The sequence below is a fragment of the Falco punctatus genome, assembly GCF_963210335.1.
Source record: "Falco punctatus genome assembly, contig: scaffold_27, whole genome shotgun sequence".
Classification (NCBI taxonomy): Eukaryota; Metazoa; Chordata; class Aves; order Falconiformes; family Falconidae; genus Falco; species Falco punctatus.
The window spans coordinates 1,398,624-1,425,672 of record NW_027660117.1 but is presented as its reverse complement, the minus strand read 5'-3'; the positions used below and the strand labels follow the sequence as shown (position 1 = coordinate 1,425,672).

The 27,049-nt window shown below is 55.0% G+C and overlaps 1 long non-coding RNA gene across 1 annotated transcript in view; it reads left to right on the top strand.

Annotated features, from left to right (window-relative positions):
* Window positions 1–16,720, top strand: part of LOC308057950 — a 336,360-nt gene extending 319,640 nt beyond the window's left edge. The window contains exon 4 of the long non-coding RNA XR_013925563.1: window positions 16,700–16,720. This is a non-coding gene — a long non-coding RNA (uncharacterized lncRNA). The remainder of the gene's footprint in view (window positions 1–16,699) is intronic.
* The last annotated feature ends 10,329 nt before the right edge of the window (window positions 16,721–27,049 follow it).

Sequence of the window (27,049 nt, the reverse complement as noted above, 5' to 3'; positions counted from 1 at the left end):
TAAGTGCTCAGAGTATTATGAACAACCTTAAACCCAGGGATCGCTGCTGCCCCAAGCATCAAAATCAGACCGCTCTCCTACTTTGCAAACCAAACGCCCATCCTTTGTGCAAGGAGGTTGGTGATGTTTTTAACTAAGGGACCATAGAGTTCAATACTCTGATTAACAACTATGGTTTCTCAAAGCTAATTTGGTTAGGTTACAAAAATTATCCAGCAAATATGACTCCTTCCAGGCATGAAATTACCATGCCCAAGAGCCTTTCTCCATGGAGAATGAGGGCCTTATTTTTCACTTACTAACACCCAAACTCTAGGCTCCCTACAGGCATTAAAAGCTGTAGCAGCAGAAACAAAAGCATGAAACCATTAAAGTCGCATGAGCAATTAGCTCAAATATAAATACAACAGATGTGACAGCTCGGCCACTTCAGGCTATCCTAATGGCAGTTCCTCTCAAGCATCCTTATCCTGCAGGCAGCATGGCTTAACAGGTCCCTGGGCCATCCTTCTTCTATCACCAGCCTGCTGACAACCTCCCCATCTGTCTCTCAAAAAGTGGGTGTGCAAGAAAGGGAAAGAAAACACCCCCAGAAAGTGGGTCTCAAGCACCGACAAAAGTCAAAGGTAAGTATGTACAGCATTTACTAAGCACTACTTTGGACGAGAAATCATTTCCCCTCCCTTTCTGGCTAACTGGACCAAGGAACAGATGGATGTCCCCACCTCTTTTTTTCTGGGACTTGAAAGACCAGTGGCCTCAAACCCAGCTCTACCCTAAAATTCTTTTACATCCTGACATTAAGTAAAAAATCACAGATCCTACCCCCTCCTGCTTCCTCCTGTTCCGCATCACTTTTCTTCACGTGGACTTGCTGTACACGGCTAGACACCATTCTGTGCAAAGACCACCATTCCCTTCCCCTCAGGTTTGACCCACATCCTGCAAACAAGGCAATACTTTCAGCTCATTACTCCCGAAACAGCCACAGCATTGCGCATGTTCACGGTACCAGGCCCTTCATAGTTTCAGGGAACAACAGGGTTGCCATTTCCTTTTGTCCTTGCCAGGAACATGAGAGAACAGCACGGTCCTACGGACACAAGGGCATGCTGCAGCTGGAGCTCGGATTGAAAGCTAGAAATAACTATTCGTTAAGAGAGAAATCTAATGGGGATGATACAACACTAATCTGGGTATCAGTGCTTTATTACTGGGTCTTGAGAGCAACTGGATTATTTGTTTCAACTTTCTAACTATAATTTCACTTCACTTGAAACTAATCCTGCTCATCATGCCCACACCAGTTATTTCCAGAGGGCTTCCAGTCTGCATGCCCCCATACCAGTCCAGCAGCTTCCCCTACCCTCCAGCCCCAGAGTTAGGCACTTCCAGAGCCCCGCTTCCCTGGAGCCTGCAGGGACCAGCCTCCTGCATCAGGAGGAAAGCAGCAGAACTAAGAAAGCAGCCACATTCTCCTGCAGGGGCAGGACAAAACAGCAACCGCAACACAGCCCACCTCCAGCCACCACCCCTGGCTGCTGCACGGGGAGCTCCATCTTCCCCACCTCAGAGAGCCCTTTACCCCCCCCCCCCCCCCCCCCCCCCGAAATTAAGGACAGACTGCAACTGCCCCTCTGCTCCAGGCTCAGGGCACAGACAGCTCGGGCACCTCGACTGTGGGTTCAGAGCATGAACGCCCCAAACCTGGGCAGGGGAACCAGCTGCGCCAGGACACAACAGCTACCATCGCCTCAGAAAAGCAATGAGGAAATATACCCAGGGCTGGGGTACAATTCCTGACGTGTCCCAGGAAACCCAGATGTGCCAGAGCAGGGTGCCAAGCTCCAGCCTCCTCCCCCACGCTCCCTTTACTCCAGTACCTACTACTACCTACTGCTGTGCTTTTGTGCTGTGCCTCACATGGCTGCCAGGGCAGGGTGAGAAGCAGCAAGAGAATTCCTGCCTGGCACCTTCTCCAGGGGAGCCGTGCTGCACTTTGCCGAGGTGAGGTTTTTTGGCTCTGCATGATTTCAAATGTGAGGGGTCTGTTTTCTCACCACAGAAAGCAGGGAGCAGAAATTTTGTGCTGTACCTCGTATGGCTGCCAGAGCACGGTGAGAAGCAGCAAAAGAATTCCTTCCTAGCATCTTCTCCAGGGGAGCAGCGCTGCGCTTTCCCAAGGTGATTTTTTTGTTCTGTGAATGATTCCAAGTACGAGAGGTCAAATTTCTCAGAAGAGAATGCACGGAGCAGAACTTTTGTGCTGTTCCTCTCATGGCTGCCAGGGCACGGTGGGAAACAGCAAGAGAATTCCTACCTGGAACCTTCTCACCATGTCCTTGCAGCCACATCAGGCACAGCAGAAAAGTTCGGCACCCTTCTCTCTGTGGTGAGAAATTGGACGCCTATACATTGGCAATCATGTAGAGCCCCAAAGAGTCACCTTGGCAAAGTGCTGCACTGTCCCCCTGGAGAAGGTGCCAGGCAGGAATTCTCTTGCTGCTTCTCACCCTGCCCTGGCAGCCATGTGAGGCACAGCACAAAAGTTCTGCTCCCTGCTTTCCGTGGTGATAAAACTGACCCCAAAATTTTGCACTCATGCAGAACCAGAGCTGACCTTGACATAAGTGCAGCACTGTTCCCCCCTGGAGAAGGTTCCAGGCAGGAATTCTCTTGCTGTTCTGTACCCTGCCCTGGCAGCCATGTGAGGCACAGCAGAAAAGTGCTGCTCCCTGCTTTCTGTGGTGAGAAAATGGAACCAAAGTTTTTGCACTCCTGTAGAGCCAAAAGAAAAAAATCTATCTTGAGAATGTGCAGCACTGCCCCCCTGGAGAAGGTGCCAGGAAAAAATTCTCTTGCTGTTCTGTACCCTGCCCTGGCAGCCATGTGAGGCACAGCAGGAAAGTTCTGCTCCCTGCTTTCTGTGGTGAGAAAACTCACCCCTTCTCATTGGCAATCATGCACAGAAACAAAAAAAAATCACCTTAGAGCGCAGCGCTGCTCCCCTGGAGAAGGTGCCAGGCAGGAATTCTCTTGCTGCTTCTCACCCTGCCCTGGCAGCCATGTGAGGCACAGCACAAAAGTTCTGATCTCTGCTTTCTGAGGTGAGAAAATTGATCCTTCAGAGTTGCAATGGTTAAAAGCCCAAAAAATCACCTTGGGAAAGTACAGCACTCCTCCCATAAAGAAGGTACCAGGAAAAAATTCTCTTGCTGTTCTGTACCCTGCACTTGCAGCCATGTGAGGAACAGCACAAAAGTTCTGCTCCCTGCTTTCTGTGGTGAGAAAATGGAACCAAAGTTTCTGCACTCCTGCAGAGCCAAAAGAAAAAATATATCTTGGGAAAGTGCAGCAGTGCTCCCCTGGAGAAGGTGCCAGGAAGGAATTCTCCGGCTGCTTCTCACCCTGCCCTGGCAGCCATGTGAGGCACAGCAGTAAAGTGCTGCTCCCTGCTTTCTGTGGTGAGAAAACTCACCCCTTTTCATTGGCAATCATGCACAGAAACAAAAAAAAATTACCTTAGAGCGCAGCGCTGCTCCCCTGGAGAAGGTGCCAGGAAGGAATTCTCTTGCTGCTTCTCACCCTGCCCTGGCAGCCATGTGAGGCACAGCACAAAAGTTCTGCTCCCCGCTTTCAGTGGTAAGAAATTTCACCCAAGCATTTTGCATTCATACAGAACCAGAGCTCACCTCGGCAAAGTGCAGCAGTGCTCCCCTGGAGAAGGTGCCAGGAAGGAATTCTCTGGCTGCTTCTCACCCTGCCCTCGCAGCCACGTGAGTCAGCACTAAAGTTCTGCTCCCCGCTGTCTGTGGTAAGAAATTTGACCCAAGCATTTTGCACTCATGCAGAACCAGAGCTCACCTCGGCAAAGTGCAGCACTGCCCCCCTGGAGAAGGTGCCAGGCAGGAATTCTCTTGCTGTTTCTCACCCTGCCCGGGCAGCCATGTGAGGCACAGCACAAAAGTGCTACTCCCTGCTTTCTAAAGTTAGCAAAATTGACTGTCCACAGTTGCACTCATGTAGAGATAAGACTTTCTTACTCAAAAGCAAAACCCAAGAAGCCACGTAGCCTTGGGAACCCCCTTGTCCTTCCGTGTGGCTGGTGACTTCCCATGGCTCTTCCACAAGGCAGGACAAATAACCATGTATTTGGAAGCCCACGTTAATTCAAGTACACTTAGTCCTCTGGCAGTCACCACTTATGGGCCAGCGGTCCTCTCACCCCTCCACAGATCTGCCTGTTAGTCCTCTAGCAGTCATTCTCCATGGAGGGACCACAAGTCCTCCATACCTACCCACCAGCTCACCAGAAATGAGTCAGACCACGCCAGAAGTGACACTGCCTGACCTGCACGAGATATATTAGACCAGTAACGATGGTTTCAAGACAGAAAAAACACCACCATCCACCAGCACAGCAGAAAAACAACCAGAAGAAACATCGTACACAAACCAAAGGCCCACATCCAAACCCCACAAAGGCAAAATAGCTGAAAAAGGCACACTCCTCAAAAAAAACCCACCACACAGATCACAAGATAAGATAAAAATGCCATAACCCCAGGAACGCAGGGCCAACAAACACAGATTCTGCCCATAACAGTAACACACTTTGACACTGACTCGCTTGACCTCTGGCATGCTTGACCTTGTTGCCCCCAAACCCCAGCACATTGTAGCCCTAAGGCAACACAAAATGGAGCACAAAGTCCCTGAAGATCTCTGCCAGGGCAAAAGCAAAGCACAGAGCCACACAGGAGGGTGGGGTTGGAAGGGACCCGTGGAGGTCCTCTGGGCCAAGCCCTCTGCTCCAGCACGCTCACCTCGAGCAGGTCGCAGAGAACTGTGTGCCCTTGGCCTTTGAAGATCTCCAAGGACAGAGACGCCACAACCTCCTTGGACAACCTCTGCCAGCATTTGACCGCTCTGAGGGGGAAAATTTGCCATTTCTCTCTCTCCTTTCACTGTACCACATTCCAGAACAGCCATGACATGACAAGCTCAGGCTTGAAAGCCAGTGCTGTGGCTGGCCTGAAATTCTGTCCCCCTATTTTTCATCCACTGGTAGCTAAAGGAGGACAAAGAAGGATTTCTTTCAAAGGAGAGCTTCTCTTTTCCTCTGTCCTTCTTCTCTACCAGTGATCTGGATTCTGAGTGCTGTGCCACTGTCCTAATGGCTGGGACAGGGATACTTCTCGTAGGACAGGGAGGAGGTGACAGTGGAGATCATCAGGCTGGGGAAGCTGAAGGAAAACGCAAGCGACTGGAGTTGCCTGGAGCAAGAGTGGCCAGCTTCCAAGCTAGGTCACCTCGTGTCCTCAGCTCCTATACAGGAGCTGAACCACACACATGGACTGCAAAGCAGTGTGACCCATAGAAAAAAGTTTGCTTGGCTCGGGATCGCCCAGGGGCATTTAACTGCAATTCCACCCTTGTCAGCAGGAAGGAAACATGCCCTGCAAGCACACACTGAGGCACGACACCTTGCCCGGGGCTAAAGGGTACCTCAGGAGACCTACATGGGACCCCCCAGCACCTGGATTGCTGGCTGGAGGACGGGTAGGTCAAAGGACCCTGACGGGAGCCCTGCAGGCTCCATACATTGGACCAACGGGCACCTTCCCTTGTCACACAGAGCATCCTCTCGGATGCTCTGCACAGTTTCTGGTAGATCTCTGGAGAAGAGCTTCTCCCCAGGCCTCTCCCGTGGGCTTGCTCACCCCCGGAGCCCTTCCCAAGCACAGCCCCATCAGGTGGATGCAGCCGGCGATGCAGGGAAGAACAAGCAGCAGGCACCACAGTCAGCACTGCGGGAAAGCTGGGACCCCAGACACCCACCCAGGCTCCCCAGTCCCAGCCTGGCCCACAAGAGTGCCTTTATCTCCCTTTCCCAGAAGTGCTGAATTCCCCTTCCAGCATTAGCCACTGGACCCACGCCGCTTCTTGCTGCTGTGTACAACAGCCACAAGAGGATTTGCTACATGTCTCTGATTTCCTGCATTTTTCCCGAAAAGGGCGGGTGTGTAACTCTCTGAATGGCATCTATTTGAAGCAAGGCATTGCTTAGGGTCAACAGTGAAACGAGACACGGGCCATCAAAAGCCGACTACGGGTCCCTTCTTTGCCATGGTCATGGCCTACCCCACAGACTCGCCCCTGGCCGTGTTGGCCACCGGCTGGGTGAAGGTCATGGCTAACAGGGCAGGGGCTCCTGGGTGCTGCTCATCCAGCCCTGATTGCCAAGGGGGAAGCCTTAGCACCCAGGTGGGATAAGGCCTTCCCAAGCAAGGGTGGTGCTCCAGGGGCACCACAATCCCTGCCGAAGCTCACCACACATTTCATTTACCTGTGGCGCCTGGCAGGACACGAGCGGCTCTTGACTGCTGCTAGTCCCCCCGTCTTTTGGTAAAAATGGAAGTTTTTCCTCCCGGTGGGCCTGCTCCAATTCCAGCGCCTTGGGGCCTGAGGCCTAGCACGGCCTGGTTGCCAGAGGCCTTCCGACCGCTAGGCCGGCCTCCACCAAGAGGAGTCTGCCTCAGGCCACAACGGCCATCTCTAGGAAAAACAGCTTCTTTTATCGACCAGGACCCTGTCAAAACCCCAGGTCAAAGCGCTGGCCGCAGGCGCAGGGAGGTGGCCCTCGCCCCCTGCCCTGTCCTGCTCGGGGCTCCCCCGGGCGGGGCAGGCCCGGCCATACTGGAGAGGGCCCCGGCCCCGCCCCCCCCCAGGCTCCGCCCACTTTCCGTTGGGCTCAGACCGTTGGTCACGGGGAGCCCACGGCCACCACAGGCAGCAGGGCAGAGCTGTGCTGGCACGCAGCGGCGCTGGCAGGAGGCAGCCTCTGGCCCAGGAGCGCTGCCACAGCACCAGCACCCCGCTTCCCAGCCTCCCCGTCGCCGGCTGGGCCCCCTCCTCGGTGCACAGCCAGGGCCCTCCTCTCCCGGGCAGGATGGGCCAGGCCTGCTGCTGCTGCAGCTCCAGGTGGGCTCCCCCCGGGCTCGGGGACACACGGGCACAGCTGGGCCACGCAGCACTGACGTTGCTCATGCCCGCCGCACTCTGCTCTGCAGGGAGGCTCTCAGCGACGCCGAGCCGGTGCTGAGCGCAGACGTGCGGCTGACCCGGGGCCGCAAGAGGAGCGAGAGGCGCCTGCTCCTCCTCCACGAGGAACTGGTGGTCGCCAGGTTGCGGTAAGACCCTCAGAGCCCAGATCCTTGCCCCCAGCCCCGGCCCAGGGACACCCTGGCACCAGCCCCAGGCCCCGGCCCCTCGGTGCTGGAGGCACCAATGTCCGTCCCAAGGGCAGGTGGGGGACAGGGCTCTGCGCGTGGGGACCCAGCCCAAGGAGCCCCCCTCCAGCTCAGTGCCCGCCTCTGCTCTCTGCAGACATGGCACCAGCCTGCGCCCACAGCTCCGCCTGGCGCTGGACCAGCTGTGGGTGCTCAGCAGCGGGAAGGAGGCTGCGGGGCAGGATGGACAGGAGGAGGAGGAAAGCACCGATGAGGACAGCACCTCTGTCATCCTCGCCTGGCCCACCGGCTCCTGCATCGCCACTTTTGGGTGAGTCGTGGTCGGGCAGGAGAGCTTCCCAGCCGTGCCCACGCCATCCCGTGAATACTGGCCTCTGCCTTGCGTGCAGAGCTGGGCAGGGAGCAGGCAGCTCGGTGGCAGGGAGGGAGGGACGGGAGATGTTTCCCCATCCTGCATCCCCTGGTCACCTTTTGGTCCCCAGAAGGGAAGGGCAAACGCAGCCGCTCAGGCAGGACAGAGCGACCCAGGGCTTGGACAGCGCCTCTGTCCTGCCCCACGGGGCAGGGCTGTGCAGGCACCCACCTTTGCCCAGGGCTGGGGGCAGCAGGGCCTGACGCTCTCTCCTCTCTACCTGCAGATGCCAGGCACTGAAGGAGCTGTGGGTGGCCACACTGCTGGGGTAAGCCGGGGGGATGCTCCAGGAGAAGCTGGACGGACGGGGGAACACAGCCCCCAGCTGGGGAAGGTGCCCCCGTGGCTGCGAGCAGCTCTCAGGCACAGCTGCCTGACAAGAGACAAGAGACGGCTTGGGGCTCACCCAGCTCTCTCCCTCTCCCTTCCCGGTGCACAGGACACCAGAAGGACGCAAGGGAGCCCGCGTCACCCATCTGACATCCATCAAGCTCCTGGAGAAGGAGCTGAGCCGCCGCCACGCCGTGAGTGTCTCTCTGCTCTGGGCCCTGTCCCCGAGCACTGCTCCTGCAGCCGAGCAGCAGACCCATGGCTGCTCACCTTCTTCCCCTCCTTCTCTCCTGCCCAGTGGAGGACACTGCGCGCCAGGAGCCTGGAGAGGCTGATGGAGGCACAGGCAGAGGTGAGAATGGCTGCCTTGCACCTGCCTGTGGCTGCGCCGGGATGCGCAGGGACTGGGGTGACCTTGTGTGGGAGGGACAGAGGGTCTGACGGTGCCACTCAGGGAGCAGAGGGTTTTGGGAAGCCAGCAGCACGCCAGCACGTTCTGACTGGTGACACTGGGAGGAACCCTGCCACATGGGGAAGAGAGCCCGGGAGGGCAGAGGGTCCCAGCTCTGCCGCGCTCAGGCTGCTGGTGGCCCTTTCTGCTGCGGGGCTGCTCTGCAAGCACAGCCTGATTCTTGGTTCTTGCAGGCTCATCCCAAGCAAGGGCCTGCGACGGCCCCATCTGCAAACGCAGGGGGACTTTGCCCCGCACCAGGTGAGTTTGGGAAAGCAAGGCAACCTCCTGCAATGCTGTGCTCACTTGTCCCGAGTGTCGCCATGCAGGTTGGGCAGCCTACGGAAGGATGTCACCTGGACGGACAAGGACAACTGCTGGGCCGCGGCTGCTGGACGTGCTTCTGCGGGGACACGGAGCCTCTGCTGCAGCCCGCAGCTTGCAGGAGGGCAGGGCGAAGGCTGGCACAGGCTGACCCCGTGGCACGATGGCTCTCAAGAGCCTCTAAGTCAACACCTCCGAGCCACAGCCGCGGTTCCAGCTGCTGCCTCCCTGCCCATCCTGCCGCACCACACAGCACCGTGCTGCAGGCGGGGCAGCGCAGGGCAGGGCAGGCGCTGGGACCGCTGGCCTGGGGTCTCCATTGGTGGTGTCTTACTCTGTTTTCCTTTGCAGCAGGAGGGAGCAGCAGTGGGAGCAGCACCAGCAGCAGGAGGATGGGGCTGCCCTGGCCCTTCGCCCTGCGGCGCACCCCGGCCGCTGCCCAGGCGCCAGGGCAGGCGGGCTCCAGCTGCAGCAGGGCGCTTTTTGGGCAGCCACTGGCAGCCCTCTGTGGGGAGGACAACACGCTGCCCCGGCCCATCCAGGTAAGCCAGCCTGGACAGACGGGGTCCCCAGCCCTCCCTCCGGCTGCTCTGGAGAGGGCCTGCGTGTCCCCAGCAGCTGCGGGGACAGGGCACTGGACTCTGCACCCCCAGAACCTGCTTCTGGTCCCAGACCCTTTGTGGCGCTTAGGCAACCACGTCTGGGGCAGAGCTCTGGTCCTTGCCACCGCTTGGTTCTTCAGCCAAGCAAGTGGCCTCCTGCCTCTCCTGCAGGAGCTGCTGGCTGTCCTGCGCCAGCGAGGACCGACGACGGAGGGGATATTCCGCAGAGCTGCCGGCGGCACAGAACTTCGGCAGCTACGCGAGGCCCTGGACCGCGGCAAGGACATTGACATGGGAAGCCAGCCTGCGCTGCTGCTGGCCGTCATCTTGAAGGTGAGCGCTTCTGACCTGCAGCTGGAGGAGCTCCTGGCTGGCCTGCAGCGTTCAAAGGCTCACCTGCAGCCCTTGGCATTGCAGGACTTCCTGCGAAGCATCCCAACCAAGCTCCTCCTCATCGACCTCTACGAGGACTGGATGGCAGCCATGGAGAGGGCCAGCAAGCAGGCCAAGGTGGAGGAGCTGAAAGCGTAAGTGTGGGCAGCAGCCTGCCTGGTGAGCAGGGACCGGGAGAGTTCTGGGACCTGCCTGCCAAGGCACGGGCTCCTCAGAAAGCTGTCTTTTCGGGCAGCTGCAAAGCTGTGCAACACGGCTGCTGGCTCCCACCCGCCTGGGGCCAGCTGCGGGGACGGCTGTGGGCACCCTCTGCTTCATCAGCCTTGTCTTCCTCTTCCCTCAGGGTGGCCGACAAGTTGCCTGCGGCCAACCTCCTCCTCCTGAAGCGGCTGATGGCCCTGCTGCAGCACATTGGCCACAACGCAGCCACCAGCAGAATGAGCTGCAGCAACCTGGCCATCTGCATCGGGCCCAACCTGCTGAGCCCACCCAACGAGGACCTGCTCCCACTGCAGGCCATGCTGGCGGTGACCGAGAAGGTACGCCCTACCCAGCAGCCAGTGCTGCCTTCCCGGCCCATCGGAGCTTGGCTGTTGAGAGGTCCCTGGCTGCCTCCTCCCTTGAGCCAGGGCTGGTGGGCTGCGTGCCTGGAAGAGCAACCCCCAGCCGCAGCCACCTGCGCAGACAAAGGGTCAGCAGCGGGAAAGGCTGCTTGACACGTCTGCAGGCACCTGGCTTGAGACCAAGGCTTTCATGTCTGCAGGTGAACGTGCTGGTGGAGTTCCTGATTGAAAACTGCGGGGACATCTTTGGGGAGGAGATGGCCAGCCTCTCCCCTCCATCAGCCGAGGAGGTGCCAGCACCCATGGACAGGCGCACAGGTAGGAGGCGGGACTGAGGCTTGTCACAGACACTGGGGCTTGGGATGCCAGAAACCTCAACGTTGAGGAGACAAGTGGTGTAGGGCTCGGCTGGGCTTTGCTTAGGTGTTCTTGACTTCCAAGAAGTCACGCTGCTGCATGTGCTTTTGCTTTCCAGAGCTGCGTTGCGAAGAGCAAAGTGGCCCTGCAGGCACAGCAGAGACCCAGCGTCCAGCAAAAGCCTTTCTGGATGCAGCCGCCTCTCTGCTGGACATCGACAGAGGAGCTGGGGGAGACACAGGGTCAGGGCCCAAAGCGGCAGAGGTACGGCAGCTCCACAGACACTGGGACAACATGTCTCAAGTGGGACAGTAATTTCCCAGGAGGCCAAGCAGCTGCTGGGGCTCCTCCTGGCAGCCGCTCTCTTGTGCCTTTGGGGCTCCTCCTCTCCCCCCAGAGTGGTGCGTGTTAAGGAAAACTGGAAAGGCTGTTTCTGGAATGCACTTCATTAAGTATGATCTGCTTCATCAAACAAAACATACCTACAAAATACCCACAGAAGGACAGAAAGGAGTAGCTGCCACCTTGAGAGGGCTTTTGCTCAAATCCTACTCCGTCGCAGCTTCATCAAGTCTAGGCTGCGTTGGCTGGGCTGTGCAAAATGTGCACGATGCAAAACAGCATCTCCTCTCTAGAGCTAAGATGGCAATTTGGCAGTCAGGCCCTCACTACCCCAGGCCGTTACTTGCCACCCGCTACTGCCCAAATTTCTGGTTTAGGCACCTCCAGATTTGCCTCCAGGCACCCCCGAGGGCACGGCAGAGTCCCTGGCACGCCTGCCACAACTGACCAGCCTGCCCCAGGAAACCAGGTAGGAAGAGCTCCCCTTGCCTGACCTGAGAGCTCACTGCAGGGGCTTGGGGCTTTCCCCATCTCATCACGCTGTGGGATGGAAAGGTTTGCAGGCTCCCACCAGGAGAAGGAAACGTCAAGGAAAAGGAAGAGAAAAGAAGCCTGGGCAGAGCAGAGGGACAGCCAAGCACAAATAAAAAGGAGAAGAGGGGAAATGATTTCGTGGACCCAAACCTGAGAAAATGCAGGAAGCTGCAGCACGTCAGGAAGGCCAGGTGCGTACCACGCGCTGCTGCCCATCTTTCCCAGCTCTGAACACGGCCCTAAGTCAGCCCAGCTGGCTGGCAAGGGCCGGCGAGGGCTGGTGCTGAGCAGGGTTTGGGATGAGCCCCACGGCAGCTCCCCGGGGGCTCCCCGTCGAGCCCTGCTGCACGGCACAGGGGCACTGTCAGCATCCCTGCGCACGCACAGCTCCCTAGGGACATCACCCCTGGGGAGAAGGCACCGGAGCCGGCCTCGAGTGGAGGCCAGCAAGAGCTGTCCCTTCTGGGCCATGAGGAATTCCTCGGAAACAGCGTCCTCCAAAGAGGGGGGAACCAAATCCTGCCTCTTCCTGCCTCTGGGGGCTTATCAGAGCTTTCTGACTCTGTCCTTGCAGGTGCTGACTGATTTTCACCGGCTGAACAGTTGTGACTCCTGGGCCCCCGCAGCTGCTGTTGACAATAAAAGAATCTTTTCCCTCTCCTGACTGTGTCTGCCATAGGGTCTCGTGGAGTGGGGAGCTCTTGTGCTGGGAAGGACCCTGGGAAGGGGAGGAGACTGGGATCGTCCCTTCCCCAGCACCCTTTCCAGCGGGCATCGGGGCTGAGTTGAGGGGCTTTAGGAGGAAAAGCAAAGCACAGAGCCACACGGGAGGGTGGGGTTGGAAGGGACCCGTGGAGGTCCTCTGGGCCAAGCCCTCTGCTCCAGCACGCTCACCTCGAGCAGGTCGCAGAGAACTGTGTGCCCTTGGCCTTTGAAGATCTGCAAGGACAGAGACTCCACAACCTCCTTGGACAACCTCTGCCAGCATTTGACCGCCCCGAGGGGGAAGATTTGCCATTTCTCTCTCTCCTTTCACTGTACCACATTCCAGAACAGCCATGACATGACCAGCTCAGGCTTGAAACCAAGTGCTGTGGCCGGCCTTCAGGGCCAGCAGGGACTGGGGGCCAGAGGGGAAGTGTTTTAGGGACGGACCGTGGGGGCCGGAGGGAGGGATTTGAGGGACGGACGCCGAGGAAGGCCTCATCCCTGCAGCGATGGCTCAGGCCCAGGGCAGGGCTCTTCTCTGGATGCCACGGGGTCGATTGCAAAGGACCAGGCTGCCCCATGCAGGGAGCAGGTGCGTGCCGGGGCTGCCAGGGGCCCTGCCTGCCTGTTCCCAGCCCAGCCCCAGCTGGGGCCAGCCCTGCGCTGCAGCCCTGGGGCCGAGGCGCACGGAGCCGGGCATTGCTGAGGGTGCTGCACCCTGACGGGCCTCGCCGCCAGCTGCCGGCTGCCCTGGGCTGCCCCTCGCTCTCCCCAGCTCTGCCTGCTGCCAGCGCCGGGGGCACCACCACGGGGCTTGCCCCCTGCCCACAGCTGCCCTGACCCACGTCTGCAGCTGTACGTGGTGCCCACATCGCACAGCTGGGGCGGGGGTGGCAGGTCTCTCTGGTGGCAGCCTGGGACTGGGGGCAAAGCCAAGCCCATCCCTCGCTTGTGATCTTTGTCCCCAGGGAGAGCCAGTGCAGACGTGTGCTGCGCTGGAGAGTGTCCCCGGGGAGGTGACGGCCGACTGCAGAGCAGCACTGAGACCCGCGCGACAGCAACAGCAGCCGGTGGCTGCAGAGCAGCCCAGGGGAGCTGGTTCCCTCGACGGGCCCCAAAGCAGCCTTCCTCAGCCCCAGCATTTGGTGACATGTGGAGCAGCGCAGGGATGTCTCTCAGGCTTCCAGGCCTGAGGAGGCTTTCCTCCCCAGGGGCACTGTTAGAAATCCTGCTCCCAGGATTAAAGCACCCCTCCCCCCATGGATCCGAGGCTGTGTGTCCAGCCCCCTGGAGCTGGGTACAGGTGCCCTGAGCGGGCTCTCAGGGAGGATGGGGCCACCTGCCTGGTGGCTCTGACACAGAAATGATGAGCTGAAGTCCTGTGATGGTGGAGGGCTGGCTCAAAGCCTCCAAGTGCCTCAGCCTCTCTGCCCAGGAGCGTTTATCTCAGGCCCTTTTCCAGGGTGTGAAGACACATGCCGGTGTTGTCCCGGTGCCTCCATCTTGTTCTCACTTGTGAGGTCAGGGACCACCTGAAGGCCCTGGCGAAGATCTCGAGGGACTTTGTGTTCCATTTTGTGTTGCCTTAGGGCTACAATGTGCTGGGGTTTGGGGGTAACAAGGTTATGGTATGCCAGAGGTCAGGCGAGTTAGTGTCAAAGTGTGTTACTGTTATGGACAGAACCTGTGTTTGTTGGCCCTGCGTTCCTAGGGTTATGGCATTTTTATCTTATCTTGTGATCTGTGTGGTGGGTTTTTTTTGTGGAGAGTGCCTTTTTTCAGCTATTTTGCCTTTGTGGGGTTTGGATGTGGGCCTTTGGTTTGTGTATGATGTTTCTTCTGGTTGTTTTTCTGCTGTGCTGGTGGATGGTGGTGTTTTTTCTGTCTTGAAACCATCGTTACTGATCTAATATATCTCCTGCAGGTCAGGCAGTGTCACTTCTGGCGTGGTCTGACTCATTTCTGGTGAGTTGGTAGGTAGGTATGGAGGACTTGTAGTCCCTCCATGGAGAATGACTGCTAGAGGACTAACAGGCAGATCTGTGGAGGGGTGAGAGGACCGCTGGCCCATAAGTAGTGACTGTCAGAGGACTAAGTGTACTTAAACTAACGTGGGCTTCCAAATTCATGGTTATTTGTCCTGCCTTGTGGAAGAGCCATGGGAAGTCACCAGCCACACGGAAGGACAAGGGGGTTCCCAAGGCTACGTGGCTTCTTGGGTTTTGCTTTTGAGTAAGAAAGTCTTATCTCTACATGAGTGCAACTGTGGACAGTCAATTTTGCTAACTTTAGAAAGCAGGGAGTAGCACTTTTGTGCTGTGCCTCACATGGCTGCCCGGGCAGGGTGAGAAACAGCAAGAGAATTCCTGCCTGGCACCTTCTCCAGGGGGGCAGTGCTGCACTTTGCCGAGGTGAGCTCTGGTTCTGCATGAGTGCAAAATGCTTGGGTCAAATTTCTTACCACAGACAGCGGGGAGCAGAACTTTAGTGCTGACTCACGTGGCTGCGAGGGCAGGGTGAGAAGCAGCCAGAGAATTCCTTCCTGGCACCTTCTCCAGGGGAGCACTGCTGCACTTTGCCGAGGTGAGCTCTGGTTCTGTATGAATGCAAAATGCTTGGGTGAAATTTCTTACCACTGAAAGCGGGGAGCAGAACTTTTGTGCTGTGCCTCACATGGCTGCCAGGGCAGGGTGAGAAGCAGCAAGAGAATTCCTTCCTGGCACCTTCTCCAGGGGAGCAGCGCTGCGCTCTAAGGTAATTTTTTTTTGTTTCTGTGCATGATTGCCAATGAAAAGGGGTGAGTTTTCTCACCACAGAAAGCAGGGAGCAGCACTTTACTGCTGTGCCTCACATGGCTGCCAGGGCAGGGTGAGAAGCAGCCGGAGAATTCCTTCCTGGCACCTTCTCCAGGGGAGCACTGCTGCACTTTCCCAAGATATATTTTTTCTTTTGGCTCTGCAGGAGTGCAGAAACTTTGGTTCCATTTTCTCACCACAGAAAGCAGGGAGCAGAACTTTTGTGCTGTTCCTCACATGGCTGCAAGTGCAGGGTACAGAACAGCAAGAGAATTTTTTCCTGGTACCTTCTTTATGGGAGGAGTGCTGTACTTTCCCAAGGTGATTTTTTGGGCTTTTAACCATTGCAACTCTGAAGGATCAATTTTCTCACCTCAGAAAGCAGAGATCAGAACTTTTGTGCTGTGCCTCACATGGCTGCCAGGGCAGGGTGAGAAGCAGCAAGAGAATTCCTGCCTGGCACCTTCTCCAGGGGAGCAGCGCTGCGCTCTAAGGTGATTTTTTTTTGTTTCTGTGCATGATTGCCAATGAGAAGGGGTGAGTTTTCTCACCACAGAAAGCAGGGAGCAGAACTTTCCTGCTGTGCCTCACATGGCTGCCAGGGCAGGGTACAGAACAGCAAGAGAATTTTTTCCTGGCACCTTCTCCAGGGGGGCAGTGCTGCACATTCTCAAGATAGATTTTTTTCTTTTGGCTCTACAGGAGTGCAAAAACTTTGGTTCCATTTTCTCACCACAGAAAGCAGGGAGCAGCACTTTTCTGCTGTGCCTCACATGGCTGCCAGGGCAGGGTACAGAACAGCAAGAGAATTCCTGCCTGGAACCTTCTCCAGGGGGGAACAGTGCTGCACTTATGTCAAGGTCAGCTCTGGTTCTGCATGAGTGCAAAATTTTGGGGTCAGTTTTATCACCACGGAAAGCAGGGAGCAGAACTTTTGTGCTGTGCCTCACATGGCTGCCAGGGCAGGGTGAGAAGCAGCAAGAGAATTCCTGCCTGGCACCTTCTCCAGGGGGACAGTGCAGCACTTTGCCAAGGTGACTCTTTGGGGCTCTGCATGATTGCCAATGTATAGGCGTCCAATTTCTCACCACAGAGAGAAGGGTGCCGAACTTTTCTGCTGTGCCTGATGTGGCTGCAAGGACATGGTGAGAAGGTTCCAGGTAGGAATTCTCTTGCTGTTTCCCACCGTGCCCTGGCAGCCATGAGAGGAACAGCACAAAAGTTCTGCTCCGTGCATTCTCTTCTGAGAAATTTGACCTCTCGTACTTGGAATCATTCACAGAACAAAAAAATCACCTTGGGAAAGCGCAGCGCTGCTCCCCTGGAGAAGATGCTAGGAAGGAATTCTTTTGCTGCTTCTCACCGTGCTCTGGCAGCCATACGAGGTACAGCACAAAATTTCTGCTCCCTGCTTTCTGTGGTGAGAAAACAGACCCCTCACATTTGAAATCATGCAGAGCCAAAAAACCTCACCTCGGCAAAGTGCAGCACGGCTCCCCTGGAGAAGGTGCCAGGCAGGAATTCTCTTGCTGCTTCTCACCCTGCCCTGGCAGCCATGTGAGGCACAGCACAAAAGCACAGCAGTAGGTAGTAGTAGGTACTGGAGTAAAGGGAGCGTGGGGGAGGAGGCTGGAGCTTGGCACCCTGCTCTGGCACATCTGGGTTTCCTGGGACACGTCAGGAATTGTACCCCAGCCCTGGGTATATTTCCTCATTGCTTTTCTGAGGCGATGGTAGCTGTTGTGTCCTGGCGCAGCTGGTTCCCCTGCCCAGGTTTGGGGCGTTCATGCTCTGAACCCACAGTCGAGGTGCCCGAGCTGTCTGTGCCCTGAGCCTGGAGCAGAGGGGCAGTTGCAGTCTGTCCTTAATTTCGGGGGGGGGGGGGGGGAGGGGGTAAAGGGCTCTCTGAGGTGGGGAAGATGGAGCTCCCCGTGCAGCAGCCAGGGGTGGTGGCTGGAGGTGGGCTGTGTTGCGGTTGCTGTTTTGTCCTGCCCCTGCAGGAGAATGTGGCTGCTTTCTTAGTTCTGCTGCTTTCCTCCTGATGCAGGAGGCTGGTCCCTGCAGGCTCCAGGGAAGCGGGGCTCTGGAAGTGCCTAACTCTGGGGCTGGAGGGTAGGGGAAGCTGCTGGACTGGTATGGGGGCAGGCAGACTGGAAGCCCTCTGGAAATAACTGGTGTGGGCATGATGAGCAGGATTAGTTTCAAGTGAAGTGAAATTATAGTTAGAAAGTTGAAACAAATAATCCAGTTGCTCTCAAGACCCAGTAATAAAGCACTGATACCCAGATTAGTGTTGTATCATCCCCATTAGATTTCTCTCTTAACGAATAGTTACTTCTAGCTTTCAATCCGAGCTCCAGCTGCAGCATGCCCTTGTGTCCGTAGGACCGTGCTGTTCTCTCATGTTCCTGGCAAGGACAAAAGGAAATGGCAACCCTGTTGTTCCCTGAAACTATGAAGGGCCTGGTACCGTGAACATGCGCAATGCTGTGGCTGTTTCGGGAGTAATGAGCTGAAAGTATTGCCTTGTTTGCAGGATGTGGGTCAAACCTGAGGGGAAGGGAATGGTGGTCTTTGCACAGAATGGTGTCTAGCCGTGTACAGCAAGTCCACGTGAAGAAAAGTGATGCGGAACAGGAGGAAGCAGGAGGGGGTAGGATCTGTGATTTTTTACTTAATGTCAGGATGTAAAAGAATTTTAGGGTAGAGCTGGGTTTGAGGCCACTGGTCTTTCAAGTCCCAGAAAAAAAGAGGTGGGGACATCCATCTGTTCCTTGGTCCAGTTAGCCAGAAAGGGAGGGGAAATGATTTCTCGTCCAAAGTAGTGCTTAGTAAATGCTGTACATACTTACCTTTGACTTTTGTCGGTGCTTGAGACCCACTTTCTGGGGGTGTTTTCTTTCCCTTTCTTGCACACCCACTTTTTGAGAGACAGATGGGGAGGTTGTCAGCAGGCTGGTGATAGAAGAAGGATGGCCCAGGGACCTGTTAAGCCATGCTGCCTGCAGGATAAGGATGCTTGAGAGGAACTGCCATTAGGATAGCCTGAAGTGGCCGAGCTGTCACATCTGTTGTATTTATATTTGAGCTAATTGCTCATGCGACTTTAATGGTTTCATGCTTTTGTTTCTGCTGCTACAGCTTTTAATGCCTGTAGGGAGCCTAGAGTTTGGGTGTTAGTAAGTGAAAAATAAGGCCCTCATTCTCCATGGAGAAAGGCTCTTGGGCATGGTAATTTCATGCCTGGAAGGAGTCATATTTGCTGGATAATTTTTGTAACCTAACCAAATTAGCTTTGAGAAACCATAGTTGTTAATCAGAGTATTGAACTCTATGGTCCCTTAGTTAAAAACATCACCAACCTCCTTGCACAAAGGATGGGCGTTTGGTTTGCAAAGTAGGAGAGCGGTCTGATTTTGATGCTTGGGGCAGCAGCGATCCCTGGGTTTAAGGTTGTTCATAATACTCTGAGCACTTAGTAGGGTCAGGCACAAAGTCACATGGGGTCAGCTGTTTTTGCAAAATGAAGCAGTGAAGTGACATTTATCCTTTGTTCCCACCAAAAAACTTTTAAAGAGTAATAAAGGACAGTTTGGGTATTAATAGAGATTTGGATAATAATTCCAGCAAATAGTTGCAAAATACATGGAAGAGGGGGAGAAGATGAGAAGTGCCAGCAGTCTTTGATGTGTGTTTGTGGCTTGTGGGACTGCGCCCACAGCAAAGGGCTGTTTTGGAGTGTTTGTTCTGGGCTTTTACTTCTATCAGTCTTAACTCTGCCACTGAACTATGGTCTAGTTATGAGACAGGGTGGGGATGCCGGCTGCTCTCCAGTTATGAAGGATGCCACAGCCCGGAGACACAGCTGTCTCCTTTGGGTCTGCCATGGAAGGGGATGCTGGATTTTCCAAGTCCCGTTGCTGTTCCTTGCAGGTCAACTGAGGCATGGCCACCGGAAAGCCCCGCTGGTTCACGGGGTCCTCCAGGATGGCCACTAGATTCCCGAGCCAAGTGGTAGTGCCTCGTAGTCCGAAGCTAGCCAGAGGGACAGAGAAGCCCGCAACTGTAAGTACCTGCTGCGGCCAGGTAGGAGCTGTGTAAGGCTGGAAACTGCCCCCGCGTCCTTCCTCTACCTGCCCCTCCTGTTGTCTGGCAGCACTGTGAAGCTGGACACCACCTCCCCGTCTCTCTGCTGCCATGCTTCTGTCGGAGGTGGTGACCATGGTGCAGTAGGGGATGGACTGTGTGCTGCTTCAGGGGAAGTCCAGAGTTGTGTCTGGATGTGCCACTGGAGCCAGTTTAAATGAACGTACCGGGCATTGCACCGGAATAGCTGAAGCATGAGCGTGTGTTTCTTTCCGCCCGCTTTGTGTGGGCAGTAACGTTTTGTCACGTCGGGATGCTTGCCAGCGCTGCTCTGACCATACCTGCCCTCCAGGTAGCTGGGCATGTGGTGGGCTGCTCAAACTCTGCCTGAAGGTTTCGAAAGGTGTGGCTGGTCCCAGATGGAACAGGTTCCAAAACAGTTGTTCTGTCCCGTATCCCGTGTGGAGCACAGATCCAGCGCTGCAGACAGCAGCGGAGCCAGGGCAATTCCTCCTCCCCATCCTCAGACGGCCCTTTTGCGGACCAGAGCTCACCTGGCTGAAGATGACCTGGTGCTGAAGCTCTGTCGAGGAGATACCTTTGCATACTGCTGTGGAGGAGTCTCGGAGGCCCAAACAGAGAAAACAAGTGCTAATTAAAAAGAGATAACTAAAACTTGGAGCCATTCCTCTCCACCTCAGTCTTGGCACAACACTGATTTTCTGCTTTCCTGACTCACCCAGCAGTGACATCTGCACATGTGTGGTGGTTGTGAGCGTTGTGCAAGGATGGAGTTAAGGGATTTCTGATGACTCCTCCCAACCTTTTTCAAAGGTCACTGGCTCACTCCAGCCAAACTGGAAAGGAAACAAATGCCCGAAGAGCAAAATCCCCCAACATGTCACATCAAATCACGAAGGAGAAGCTAACGGGACAAAGCTACTTGTTTGGAGCATGTGTATTGCGCTATCATTACTTTACTAATGGTAAATATTTCAACAGGTAATTATGGGACTTCCAGGACTATCCTAGCGGCTATGATCACAAATTATTCATCGGTGGCTCTTGAAGAAGAAAAGCCTTTCTGAATAAAGGCAGTTCTGTAGCTCTTGCTGGTGTTTTGCATTTCAGCTGACTCCCTCTGCCCTCCTGAAGGAGACGTCTCTTACCACCAGGCAGAGGCTGGCCAGCACTCGGGAGATGCGGCGACCCCAGATTATCCAGATTCTAGACATGAGCGAAGCGTCCCATCATAAGGTAGCCTTTTCTTGCCCTTTTCCTTGCTGTTTGATGTGACATTTGAAGAGAGCGCGTGCTTGTGACAGGCTTGCCTCCAGCTTATCTAAATGCCTTGGTGACTAAGTCCTGTTGTTGTTTCAAACTGCTGCCGGTGTGGAGTTCCTTCTGCTGGGGGAAAGGTAAAACATTTTTCCCCAGTGAGACGTCGAAGTCCTGACCTGCACTAAGCCCATATAAACAACCTCTGTTGAAGTTGGTGGCTTTTGCTGGAGATGAGCTACTGTGGCTAAAGCATGCTACTGGGGGAAGGCTGGGGCGGGCCACAAGGATGCAAGCTTGCAATTTCCCACCTTCCTGCTGAAATAGCCAGCCCTTGGTTGGGTGTAGTCTCTGTCAAACGCTTGGGGTCATAGGATGCCCTCAGTGGTGGCTGTGTTGGTCTTTGAGGGCTGAGGGCCTACGGTAACTACTCAAGGTGTAGCTAAAGCAATTGCATGAATGCTTTGGGTTGGAACATCGAGTGGGACCCATACAGGGTGTTAGATTTTTCAGGCTGCCAGGTACACAGGGGAATGGCCCTGGGCAGAGGGCAGTGGGTGTGCTTTATCTGGATCAATGTTTATTTACACGTGTGTTTAAAGCTGCTTTTCTTACAGATCGGCTTAGTATAACACACGTTCCAAAGGGGTAGATGACTGAGGTAGGCTGTTGAGTGGAAAACTGCCAGCGAGAGACCTGTAGCAAATTGGTTAAGGATTGCCCTAGACAGCGCGTGAGGTTGGGAACGCCTCGGACGAGCACACACAGAACTGGCCGTGTGCTGTGGCCGCTGGCTTCAGCACGACCCTGACTGCTGTGGAGAAGCAGGAGATGTGCCTGTGTCTTGTGGGTGTGAAGAGTTCAGCTGGAAGGGGGGAGGCAGAGCAGGGAGGAGTTTTCTCAAAGTAACGCCTCGGCGCTGTAAGCATTTGCTGTTTCTGTATGTTTTCAGACCTGCTTCTGTAGTGGTATTAAATAAAATGGCAATAATAGAATATAATGAAGCATCCACTTAAAGCTCGTGGGAAAAGGAGATGCCAAGTCCACCCTTACTCAGATTGCCCAGTGATGCTGGGAAAGTACCTGGAACTTACCACCTCATCTGTCGCTTTCTTAACGGCGGTGTTCCTTTCTGGCCTGTCTTCTCTTCTTCCTGGTTTCTGGGCTGTGTGTCAAAAAAGCGATTTGAGGATGTGTTGGGCTTGGTCTCTGTGTCTCAAAGTAAAGATGATCCCCAAATTGTTTCCCATGGGGTCTCCTGTAAATTCTTGGCTTTCCCTTGCTCCACGAGTGCTTACAGCTCTTGCAGTGAGTGCTCTGGAGCTGTGTGACCGTGTTAGCCCAGGGCTCTGCCGGAGGTAAGTGCTGCCTTGCCTGTTGGAGAAGGAGACCTGGAGAAACGCCTGCCAAAAGAGCTGCTCGCTTGAGCCTGCTCGGTGTGGCCCAGAAACTTTTGGTCTGCTCAGAACACAGGTGGGTGAGCTGCTGTTCCCCTAGCGTGAGCTGGGCAGGCGTACTCACCAAGGGACTGTCCTTCGCTGGAGGCCGGTGTTGTATTCTCTCACCGATGAGTCTTTCTCCCCGCGGCTGAAACTCTCTGCTCTCTTTTGCATCTCCAGTTCTCGGCAGTTGCCCCGGAACAGAGCTTCTTCCAGCCTTTCCCATCAGAGGTGGTATTTCAGAGCTACGTCCCCGATGAGGTCTATGAAGTGCCACTGATTCTGAGGAACGTGGACAAGGTAAGTGCTGGGACGTGGAAGTTTAACCCTGTGCTGGAACTGGAGAGCAGTGTCATCCGCGCGGTGCACAGCGTAGCCAGTCGCCTGCTGCAGCACAGCGCATCCAGAATAAAACGTCTCACCGCCTTTATTTTGCAAGACGGTGGAAATCTTCCCATGCTGAGGTTTCTCCCCCTGGTTTTGGCTGTGTGTTGGTAGTACCTCGCTGGAAGGAGCTTTTCTAGTCAGGACCTTTCCCCGTGGAAGCCCTGCACGGCTGGGAATGTTGGGGGCTGTACAGTTCTTCCCTGCCCTCGTGCTTTCCCTCGAGTGTGCACCGCGTCCTGGTGGCTCCGTGGTTAATCTCAGTTTCCACAGGGCACCTCTGCCTCTGGGTGAGCTGCACAGAGAGCTGAACGGGCTGTCAGAGCTCGGGGTGGGGTCTTCTCCACTTTATGCTGGAGTAAGTTATAATTAGCGGTAACAGCGCTTCAGGAAAGGTGTTTTGAAACAGCAGTGGAAGCAGGCTGATTTAGCATCAGCAGCGGGAGGCCTTTAGGTGCCCCTTCAGGCTCCTGCTAAGCTTAGTTGGGTTCTGCTCAGGTTTTCCTGAGACAACGTGATGCTCTGCTTCCCCTTTGGAGAGCCACAGCATGTTCGGAGTAAAGTGCCCTCAAAGGTCTCCACCTTTACTTGAAAAAAAAACGATCATTTTGAGACTTCCCAAGAAAGTTGAGAATGGAAAAGTCGAAAAATGTCAGCGGTTTTGTTCCACTGTCAAGAGGGAAATTGGGACCTTTTGAACTTCAGCTGGGGAAACGTTTGCTGGAATGAGGCATGTGCCAAGGGCAAGCTGGTGGGAAAAGGCAGGAGGGAGGAAAGGAGCTGAGCTCGGTGTTCTCTCCCTGCGCGCTTTCCTACACGCAAGGGTTTCTCTTGATACGCAGCAGTAAGTGCACGGGCAGTAGAGACAGGTGAGAAGGAGGGGTGTAATTAAGGATACTCATCTGTAATAGAGAGGAAGAGGTATGCGTGAGGGCAGGGTGGGATGGGAAGATGGAAGTGTGCACAAGAGACGGTGAATTCGCCTCCTTTCCAAATGTCCCTGTTGGGGAGGACAAACAGGTGGGCAACAAAAAAAAAGCTGTCGAGGCATATTGCAGGTGGAAGAACAGCAAGAGAAGTCCAAGTATCTCCTGAGATAACAGGTTGTGACAGGGATATGGGTGAAAATGGAAGACCCTTTGGCAAGGAAGGATGCAGGTGTGCTCCCTCAGTTATTCCGGGAGAGTACTGCACCATTCCTGGTCTGGCATTTAACTTGGGAACATTGCTAAGATGCAGCATGGGCGCCTGCACCCGGGGGATGCCACTGGTGTGATCTGCGCTGAGTTTTGGGCAGTCTTTGCTGTAGGTATCCTCGTCCCTGATTAAAATGTGCCTCGGTTTCTCTCTTCCTACTCTCTGCTTCATTCCCACTGAGTCTTTGGCTTCACCTGCTCCATTATCCATGCAGCACTTAAAAATGTTTATCTTTGCCAAGTACCAGCCAACAGGCAAACAGTTAATTTGCTCTATTCGTGCTTCCTCAAGTGGAAAAGATCATCTGCATTAACATTTCTGCCATTCCCAGTAAAAGATAATAAACTTGTACTGTGTAAAGCTGCACCTTGGGATTTACGTGCCCTGTGAAGGGGGAGGCAATGTGTGAACTGTGTTTTTTTTCCCAAAACAATGTAGTTTTGAAGCTAGTAAGAGCTCAACCATTGGAGAGCATGGGTGTAAAAGTAAGATAAGCTCCAGGAAAATCTTTGGTATGTTTTAAATACAGAAAGACGGACAGGATAATCCTGCGAGGGTGTTATACTCTAAATTGGTTGGCTTTTGGCGATGTCCTGGAGAAAAGCAACGTTGTGCTCTGTCTCAAGTTTTTCGTGCCAGTTTCCCCCATTCCTCTGAATCATACTGAGTTACACTGCATGGTAGCCTGAAGTTGTCTGCCCCATAAAAATCCAGCTGACAGCAAAATATATTCCGCATAGAGGCTCTGTAATCATGCAACTACAGAAGTGCTGTACTATATACTTCCTGCTCTTACCCGTGTTGTAAAATTGCTTTTCTATCTTCAGGCTGTTCCTCAGCACCCTCAGATGTTCTGGGTGGCTTTTGCTGAAGGTCTGAGCCACACGTGTTCCTCTTCCAAGGGACATGGTGACCAAAATGCTTGTCTGCACTGTGAAGTTGGCTCCTGGAACTCGCTGCCCCCGGACATTGCTGGGTTCCAAGGGCCTTTGGAGAGTTCAGGACTGCCTTGGCCGTGGGTTACCAGGCTCGGGTGGGTGGTGCAGAATGAGCCTCCATTTTTTCCAAGCCTCATGTGGGGTTGTTGTTGATCCGTGAAGCTGCCCACCAGTCCAAATCACCTGCTTCAGACTTTGAGATTTGGCGCTCAGGGGTTGCTGTCTGTGTGCTAGCAAAATGCCTGTGTGCCGTCTGTGTGCTGGTGGTGCCCCAGAGGTCAGAACCGTGCAGCAGGGTGCCTGCAGGGACTGCTGGGGGTGGGCAGGGGTCCCCGGGGATCTGGCTTGCCTGCGCTGGCAGCTGCCTGGCTGCAGTCACAGGCAGCAGGAGCCTCCGGAGAGCAGAGGTTGGCTTTTAATAATGAAACCACCACCAGCCAGTGCCAGTCATGTATCTCGGGGCAGAAAATGCCTTTGAAGCCCCTAGTTGATAGGCACAGCCTGGGGGGTCGCCTGGCTTTCCATCACTGTGCCAGGTTGCTGGCTCTCATCCTCTGCATCAGCCTTTCCTTGTAGCCTATTGTGCTTCTCCCTTGCTTCTTTCCAGCTCCCTTTGGATTTTCCCAGCCATCTCTCTGTTTCTGGGGTTGTCTCTTTGTCTTCCTGTGTCTCCTCCTTTTGCTCTTCATTTGCTGCTTTTATTCCCAGTAAGGCCACAGTATCTGTGGTCCCCTCTTGCTGGTCTGCCTACATGGCTGTAGCACCGCAGCTAGACTGCCCCGCTCAAACCCAGCACGTTAAAGTGGATTTCTTCCTTCCCCCAGGATTAACACGTACTGTTTGGCCTTCAGATAATACATGCCCCTTCTAGGGGCATGTCTGCCTGGATGCGTACGGGCAGAAGCCAGCAGATTCTCTGGGCTTATTGAATACACGGGTGACTTGATTCAGATATTATACCTCCGTGCTGCTGGTGTCTTCCCTGCTTGGCGCTTCCTTCATCGCCCTGCTGCCTCTGGCCTCGAGCTGTTTTGCCCAGGCAGAAGGGATTAATGTTCACTCTTATGTGTTACGTGCATGTACCTCCAGAGCTAAAAGTGCTTTGCGAAGGTGGTGTCACCAGGTCTCTTCTCCTCCTGTTTCCACAAGCTGCAAGATCGTACTTCCCTCTCTTTTCTGCAGGTTCCTGGGCTGGTGAAGGTCATCTTGGAGAGCTCACCTTATTTCAAGCTGATCAGCCACCATGCTGTGTGCCGCAAGGTACTGCCTGGCATGCTTGCGACTTTCCGCATCGTTTTCTCCCCTGATGAGAACAAGGTGAGACTGGAGGTCCCGAGAGATGTGTGCCTTCAGTGGGAGGTGAACCTGCGGGGCTGGGTTCAGAACAGGGCATCTGCTGTGGGTTTTGAGGCGCTGTCCTGGTTTCAGTGGCATTGCACTGGATCTACAGCTGGGGGAAACTTTTCCTGTGGTGAAGATGATGCTGTCATAGGCTGGAGGCTCTTCTATGCTTCAGACTGTGATTATCCTTCGGTGCTGGAACGTTTAATGCCATGTCTGTTGGCTTCAGGGATAAGAGTGCACTGTGTGGTGGGGTGGCCTCTCATGGTGTTGGTTTCTAGTATCTGACCATTGCTGCATAATTAGGGGTTTGCTCTGATAATTATAAATACAAAAGCCTGTTTGCATAAATACAAACGTGTTGTTTGTTGGACCCAAAGCTGAGCCTGATCAGAGTGAGGACCACCACCTTTGAAAACTGGAGCCGCTTCTTGAATGCGTATCGTGTTGGCCGCAGTAGTGAGACGGCAGAACGCTCTGTCTGAAGCCGGCACTTTTCTTGCACACCGGTTATAGCCCATGCCGTGCTGCGAGGTTTGCTCTAGGCTGTGGTCAGGCAGCCTGCAGCTGGTCACATCCTGGCTGGCAGCACCATGCGATGCCACCGCAGCAGGGACTGACGAGCTGTGCGTTCCCTCCCTGTGCTTTCCTGGGCGTTTTCAGGGGAAGGTGCACGTGGGACAGTAGGGAAACGGCAGGGAGGGGTGCTGATAAGGTGTTTAGCCATCGCACCTCTCTACTCGATGTTAGGGGCTTAATTATGATGGAAAACGCTAGGGGAATGGCTAGATCCCGAGAGCTTTCCCCTTTCCCATCTGGCAACCAGTTCCCTGCCTCAGCCTGGGCTGGAGCGAAGGTGATGCTTTTTCATACCCTCTGTGTTCCAGCCTTGCCGCTGTGCTGCCCCTGAGGATACTTGCCCACCTGTGCTCCAGCTGTGATTCTAGGGGAGAAGATGCGCTGTGCTCGTGGCAGGGAGCCAGCCTGGCACAGACACGCTGAGCTCCAGATGTCTTTAACCAGCAGGAGGCTGGTGTGCTGCAGAGGCATCTGGAGCGCACACAGGAATGAAGGGGCAGGTAGAATCTGCAGGCAGCGTGTTAGCCTGGAGCCTTTGGGCAGTCACGCTGGTGTGGCTGTGCCTGCGTGCATGGGGCTGTGGTTGCTGTGTCAGCTGGCACCTATTCCCTGCCCCGTGTGCCATGCTTTTGCTCAGAGGTTGGAGCATCGGTGCTGTGGCCCTGGCAAGTCTGGCACTGTGCCGTGATGTGAAGGGGCGGCGGTGTTACCTGGAGGCTTCTTAACGCCAAAGGGTTTGGTAC